Raw genomic sequence first — 8,255 nt, 5'->3', positions numbered from 1 at the left:
GCTGTAGTAAATTACCATAACTGCCATAATACCTTTGATAAATAAAACATTTGACATTTTAATACTTAATTTAATACACAATTTAATCCAAATAAAATTAGCTATAATCAGAAGCTATAATCAGGTATCTGTATGCTAAACTAGTAGATAAGCTAACAAATACAGACAATAATTATCCATGTAACAGGGTTCTCAAAGCTGTCCTGGGGACCCCAAGCACCACATATTTTGCATGTCTCTCTCATAGGCCACACACCAATTCAAGTCATTAGATTGTACTAATGAGATGATGAGTTGAATCAGCTGTGTTAAATATGTAGAGTCATACAAAATATGTGGTGGTTAGCGATCCCCCCAAGACCACTGGTTTAAACAGCATTTATCACATAACAACCTTAGAATTGTAATTAGGCACTTAGAGAGTACCTATTAAAACAAATTTGAGCCAGCCGGGATTGCTCGAGGTACTAATGGGACCAGATTTGAAGGAGGACCACACTGGTGCTACAAAAACATTACAAACAACGCATTTGTTGCATCTAGATCTCAGTTTGGGATTACAAATTTCTAAATAGTTAAATATAGGTTTATGAACTGAAAAAATTTACAATTTGAGGTAAAGAGGTTAGAGTAGCCCAGGTACTGTGATAGTGACCATTGGTCTTTTACGCATTTTCTGATCATCTTTCACTGAATAGTTAAGCATGAATGCTAATCTCAAAATACAGCTCTTTCTTTTGTTTTAAAATGATTGATTAGGCCCTTAGCATTTGAATGACACTTGTATGCTGATTAGATCAAAGCTGGGAAGATTCTGTTACTGGGCTGATTCCTGTACATTATTTGAATGCTTTTGTTTGGAGGTTCATCCCACAAGTGCTTTGTCTCCATTTCTAAGCTTGACTTAGTTGGACTTGATGACTGCAGCGATGCACAGTGAATTCTCAATAAAGAAGAACTTCTGCTTAAAAGAAACCAAGATTCTCTGGATGGAAGTTTCTAACATGTCTAGTAAGAGTTTGATTAACTTCAGGTATGTTTAATTAGGTTTGGAGCAAAACTCTGCAGGACACACGGCCCTCAAGGACTAAGTTTTGACAGCCCTGGAATAGACTAATAAGGATAGAGCAGTACTAAGTGCCATTGCGAATTAAAAGGTAAAAAAAGCAGTAAAAAAATATAGACTTTACTACAAAAATGAATGCATCTTACGTCATACATCATATCACTTCACATACAGTATATATATATATATATATATATATATATATATATATATATATAGTATGTATTATTTAATATATACACATTTTATGTATATTAACTGTCATTTCATTGCAATAAAAGTAAAAGTTAGGCTGTTTGAAAGAGAATTTTATTTTGTTTGTTTAATAAATAGTCATGCTGCAACATCTATATAAAAGAAAAATAATCATATAAGCCATTTTTCACAACACACCAATAAATAATAATGTTAATAAAATGAGAAGTACAAAAACTCAAAACATAACATTTTGTTTGTTAAAAGTCTAAACAAATCCACAAAAAGCACTCTGGATGCCCATTCTAGCTTACACACACACACAAAAATATATATTTAAAAAAATTATAAATATTATAAAATCTTTAAAGCTAAAATAAGTTTTGAAATGCTTGGGTGTAGCTATTGGATGTACATAGTTACATTCAAATTAGGCATATTTGATTAATTTGACATTCGTTTGCATCAGATTGTTAATGCCACTTTACTTCCAGCAGAGAGATTTTCTGCGTTTCACTGCCCATGTAGTTACAGCAACAATAACGCATATGACCATAGTAACCACACACACAGAAATAACAAGAACTGTCAAATTCATTCCTGGATTTGATATTCCTGAGTATTTTGTACCAGGGACGATCTTTGAAACTTGAGCAATGTTGGAGATTTCAGATTTTGCATTTTGTTCATCATCTGACTGAACTGCAAAAGAAAGAGCGTGGTGCCATTTTGGATTGGGAAACTGAGATTGAATGAATGTTGTTCAACTGATCCAGCCTCCTGAGGTGAGACAGCAGTTGTGTTGATTTCATGACTATTGCTAAAGTTGTGTCGGAGCATATCAAGGTCAAAACTCCACCTGATCTCATAGGATTTAGCTTAAATGTGAAAGAATTAAAAGATCCATCATTTAAAAAAAAAAATTCAGTTAAGATTAAAAATCTTTTTAAATACTAGTACAGTAATTGTATGCGTTACCTGTGCCATCGTCGAGTCCTCACCAGGGCTGTCCAGCTGAGGAGCACAGTGTCCTCCTGGATCTCAGCGCTCAGATCTGTGATTCTGTTCGGAGGAAATTTGGTGGAGTTGGGCCTGAAAGAGTCACCACGAAACTCTCTCCAGTGGCTGTTCTGGTGAAGCTTCCAACTTCCAGTGGTTCTTCAGAAACTGGAGGCTTTGGAGGGTTCAGCTGCACTACTCCTGAAAATAGAAGAACCTGAATTTTTTTTTTATTTTTTTTACCAAATGTTTTCTTCACACAGCTTCATAGCTAATTGTATTACCAATTATACAAAGGTTTTTAAACAGACCAAAATATGGATCAAAAAATTTACCATTTAACACATATCCAGGTACATATGGGGCAGCACTATTTTTCTTAACAGCATATCTGGCTTGTCCATCTTGATTCTTCACTCTTACTTTCGAACTGCTTCTCCCGTTTACCATCTTTGTGAAAAATCTGGATATATTCCATCATCTTTAATACCATCGAAAGCTCCTATGAAAGATGGATTTCTGATTTATTTGATATATTTTTCCATTAAGTTGGGGAAGATTACTTCATTTTATTTAATTATATTATATTAATTAATATTTTAATTTGGGTAATTTACCTGCTCCGTTGTCCAGGAGTTTATAATGTATGCGTGGACCCGGTTTCTGACTCAAGTGTAGCCCAAACATCAGCATTTATTACAGGCCTGTAATTCTGACTAACCTCAGCAAACACTAGCATGGGTTTAGAGCCGTCACTGAACTGCTGGTTCATGTGGGTTTTGACAATGATAGGAGGAACATCAGCTGAGAAGCTTGACTCGTCACTGTTATAGTCAAAGCTTGAAGTGTTGTAGTTTGGATACTGTACTCCCAGTCCCCAGGCTATCAAACATAAATAAGTAAAAGCAAATCAGTAAGGGTTTGCTGTAAGTGTGTCAGCTGAATCATCAGTGATAAATTCTGTCTTAGTATGAAGTTGTTGTTGAATGTTTATCTAAAACTCTTGGTGCCTTTTTATTGTCTTAAGATAATAAGTGTACATGTTTATGGATTTTGTTATAAACTTAATAAATGACTGCTCAATAAATGTTATCATACCTCTGCAGTTCCGTAACATTTAAAGTGACTGTTTTCAGAGAAACATCATGATTCATATTTGTCTGAGTGTAGATTAAGCCACTTGGAGACTGTATGTAAACGCTGGGAAAACTTATTTCATAGATTATCACAAAGCTGGTTTTGTTCCCAACAGTCTGATCCACCGATACTGTCCCATTGAACCAATCAGATATTTGTGCTCCAATACTCTCTAGCTAAAGGAGTGATAACAATGAATATGATTAAAATACTCATATTGATGACACTCTCAGAGTAAAATGTATTGTTGGATCACTTGACAAACCTGAACTGGCTCTTTAGTGTAATCTCCAGTTGATAATGTGAACGAAGCAAGTGCGTCCATTAACTGGTTAGATGTGATCTCATCGTTGGCATAAAAAAATATTCCCCTGTTTATGACAGAGCACACATTTTTGGTACATTTTGGGCACTTATATGATATATACTGAGACAAATATAGTCAATTATTAATTGTGCTGATATCACTAAGCAGTGTTTTTTGTTATTTCTATCAGATCCTTATCTGCACTCTGACTTAAAGCTAGTGTGTGTATAATGGCACCACTTTGTATTGCAGAAGGAAAACACAAAGGGAAACGTCGTCTGTTGCCTGACCGTCTGTCAGAAAAATTATTTAATCTCCTAATGCATCCCCATCATCTGCCCGAAGTACCTGAAGAAAAGGTATCACCAACAAACTCTATATACTTAATATCACAAACATAAAAATAATAATATTAGTAATTACTACCTGTAGGCCTTGACTAAGGCCCAAGCATATGTTTGTCCATCCATTTGCAACTTTTGGCAACAATTTGATAAGACTCTCTCTTGTGGTTTCACTATCAACAGTAGTCAAGGGGCTCAAAGTAAAAGCATTAGTACTAAAGGTTACAATCCCAACACTGGTTTGATCATTAATATTGTTCCGAGGAAATGTGTGGCAGCCTGCTCCTGTAGAAGAATTCTAAGACCCTAGAAAATAGGTGGAAAAATAAAACAAAATTTAGTTTCTTGCAGTTTCAAAATTATTTTTCAAAATCATTTCAAAGCACTGGTAACAAAAAAATTTCAAAGTTGATATCTGTTATCACATACTCTCATGCTTCCTGGAGACATCAAGGATGAGGCAAACAACTCTTTTCTTTCGCTGCACAACTTTAAAAGATGGTGCTGGTGGAGGGGACTGCAGTGGTTTCAGAGAACGAAGTGCCTCTTTATCCACAGAATCCTCAAATATTACTGTCCTTGTTGCTTTGCCACATTTTTTATTCTGTATGTTAGAGCTTCATAATTGTGTTCATTTTCTTGACAAAATGCAGTCACCTGAAAAATAGGATTTATTTAGAAATAAAATGTCATGAAATACCCAAACATCGGCCCAGTATCTTTTCTTTTAAAAACATCAGTTCTATAAATTAGTCAATGCCAAGTACCTACTGGAATAGACAAATAAGGATATTTATTAAATCAATTTAACACAGGAAAACCAATGTAAACCAATGTGGCTAAATGAATACCTTTACTTTTTAAAGAGCTTATAATATTGGGGTTATCTTGGTTGGTGTGCAAATTAATTGCTTACATTCTCGCTCTCTGTATTTTTTAGTTTTAAATTGAATAAATTTTATATTTACCCCCACACAGCTAGTCCCAATATAGGTCATAAACCAAACCTCGCCATCTAATCTAATGGGACGTGAGACAACTGAACAAATCAAATTACACTTCAAATTACGTTTTTGATTATTTCTGACATTTTAGTTGGGTCTTGCTCGTGCTAAGTATGTCATTAACATTTCTTGAATAAGTTTGCTTTTAAGTTATTTGATGCAATAAAATCAGGGTGTGCTGTTATGATTGTGATCACTGTCATTCTGTTGCACTGTTACGATTCCTGTTTCTTCTTTAATTTTTGCCTAGTGTGTTCTAGTCAGCTTGTAATTTTTCTGTTTGTTTATCTTTTCATTGTTTTCAGGTGAATATGATCAATTATATAATACTCCTGTGTTTCCCTTTTCATTTGTCAGTTGCGTTTGTACGTTCATGTATTCATTACTTAGTTTAATATATTTTCTTGAATAAATCTTTTTTGGACATAGATATTCCTCCTCTTGCTTTCCTCTCCCCCAGCAGTACAGAACAACTGACCAAATAATGGATCCAGCAATAATGTTAGTTAGTAAGCTGGTTCTCGAGGGTCATCAAAGTGTCTCTGTTCACTTCAGCTCTGGTCACTGTAGTGGCACCCACTTATGCACTCCCGTTTTGCCCCAAGCTGGTTGTAGAGGCTATCTGAGCACTCCTGTTAGTCCTGTCATGGCTATGGTGGCTGCTTGTGAACTCTCGTCTTGTCCTGAATCAACCACAGCAACCAGTTGTGTTGTGTGTCAGTTCAGTTGCAGTCAATGCTTTTGGTTTTAAACAGCCCGTTCAGCCAGCCAATTAAACATCCTGTGTTAAGTCTGATTTTTAACAGGAGTTTCAATCTATGAGCCCTTTATTTGCCCCACTGGTCTTGTCATGAACACAGAAACCTTACCTGAGCTCCCTGTAGGCCCTAGTAGCCTTCACAGCAGCCCAAAGATCCGCCACTGAACACTTAATCCTGCGAGGGTTCAGAAACTACAAATGCAATCTATGTCTGTCCCAGTACCCTTGTCAATGGCTAAAAAACCACTATCAATCCATACCGACATCCTGTCAGGTCAAAAGTGGGAGTGCTAGTACTTCTGGAGCTTCATTGCGCTTCGTCTGTACTCTCTTGGGCCAACGTTCAGGGTTTTTGGCCCAAGGGTTTCGTTGCAGAGCCAGCTGAGGCTGGAATAGTGGTTATCAACAAAAGGGCGAAGTCTCTCCACATCTAGAGAGAGTCAGCACCAAGGATCATTTCATAAAGTTATAACATCTATAACATTACATACAGCTATAACATTAGTTAACGCTTGCATTCAAGACTTTTAAAATAGTTTTCGTTTCAGACAGCAGCGATGTGATGTGTTATGGATTATGATCACCATACAAGGCAGAAATATTTACAAGCGATGCAAAACACTATTCTCTAGCCATTAACATTACCATGGTAAACATGGTAAATGCAACAACAAACAAAAATAAATTCTCCTGTGCAGAAATTATAAGCAAAATAGAATCGCAAGTTTACATCTCAATACTTTGTAGTTTTTATGTCAGTTAGCTACATTTTCTTTGTTCATTGGTCAGTTGTTGTTCAGCTGTAGTTGCTCTTTGTGTTGCCCTGTGTTTATTACAACGTTTAGTCTATTGGGTAAGAATCTTGGATCTTCTCTCACCATAATATTTTTACCTCCTAATGGCTGATGAGGGCAGAGGGACCACTTTCACCACATGGCTAAAACTATGTCCAAAACTCATGTATATACAACTCATAGTTAGATCAAATTTGTTATTACTTACAGGTAGAAATATTTATATGTGCAATCAGTACTTACAGGATCCAGACCGGGAAGTACATAATTGAGTTATTAGTGATTTGATTTCTTTCTGGAAAAAACATGCACTCCTCGGTAGGTAATGAAGTTTGGGGATCAATGCGGCACTGTTGAAGAAGATCCTCCTGTGGTAACCTCGTAAAACTGACCTTGAATATTTCTGCTACACCTATAAAGAGAAACCAATGGTTGAGATCTTGTTCAAGGACATTTTAATCATATGCTTTCCTTTTTAAATTAAATAACCTTGTAGCTTCAATCTGGCCATCAGAGTGGTAAAATGGATTTTCTGCACTGTATTCATCATACACACCCCATCTCACATGAGCCCATTCATGCACAAAGACCCTTCCTGCAAACACATAACTACTGTTTTAGTACTACTGTATTAAAAGAAATTCAGATTTCTTTCTTAATGACAAATGTATAAACTAATGGTGAAGAAAGAAACAAAATGTTCACCTCTTGATCCAAAAGCTCAATTAGATTGTCATCCAGAAGGTATTCTGGGGTGAAGTGAATGTATTGTCCCTCTTCTCCACATTCCCCATACAGATTAGTGTAGGGTTCATCACCAAATGCTGGATTAGCATTATCAATTCTTATTTTTGTCTGCATTTCACATACAGAAATGGTCTAAGAAGTATCTTTTGTAAGTGAAGTAATCTATTTTTAAACATCAATATTTGGTAGGCAAACCTTTCCAAAGACTCTGTTCTTGCTTTGGCATAGTTTTTACCATTCCATTCAGGTGGGACTAGTATAGTTGCTTCTCTGAAATAGACTTTTCATCCAATGCATCATAAAGGTAAAATGACCCTCAGTGACCATTTCCTGTCAAGTAAAGAGATAAAGTAAGAAAATCAATAAATATCCAGTAAATATGTACATAAATAAAAACTCTAAACTCCATTGAAGTAGGTAAAATTGTTAACAGACCAAAATATTTATATTCACCTTGATTTTATCAATAAAGTCTCTCATCCTGTGGTACTTTTGAGCCGATTGCAATGACAATATCAACATAACCATTTCCATCTAGTTTGATTCCAGTGGAGGTGGACATCAGCAACATCCATAATAAGACATACGTCGTTCTTGAGTCCATAGCTGCTGCGATTTAGATAAACGGCAAATCTCAATCCCTGTTTTATACTATAATGGGTCAAAAAATTAACTTAAATGCCATTGATAAGAGGCATACCCTGGCATAAACTGACAGTAAATTTTGGTCAAAAGATCATATGGAAAAACAAGTCACTGCAAAACAAGACAATACATATCAAAATCTGCCAGGAAACTGTCCACAACAGGAAACCATCCACAGAAAAATAGCACAGGTCTGTAATCAAATAATAGAAATAAATAGAAGGTAACAAGGGCAGGTGTGGCAAATAACTAATTCA

At 35.7% G+C, this 8,255-nt stretch overlaps 1 pseudogene; it reads right to left on the bottom strand.

Moving 5' to 3' along the window:
* Positions 1-1,745: 1,745 nt before the first annotated feature.
* Positions 1,746-6,078, bottom strand: LOC122358594 (annotated as a pseudogene).
* Between the last annotated feature and the right edge of the window lie 2,177 nt (positions 6,079-8,255).

The sequence above is a fragment of the Puntigrus tetrazona genome, chromosome 15 (assembly GCF_018831695.1).
Source record: "Puntigrus tetrazona isolate hp1 chromosome 15, ASM1883169v1, whole genome shotgun sequence".
NCBI lineage: Eukaryota > Metazoa > Chordata > Actinopteri > Cypriniformes > Cyprinidae > Puntigrus > Puntigrus tetrazona.
The sequence above is the reverse complement of the archived record's forward strand: the minus strand, read 5'-3'. Positions and strand labels throughout refer to the sequence as shown.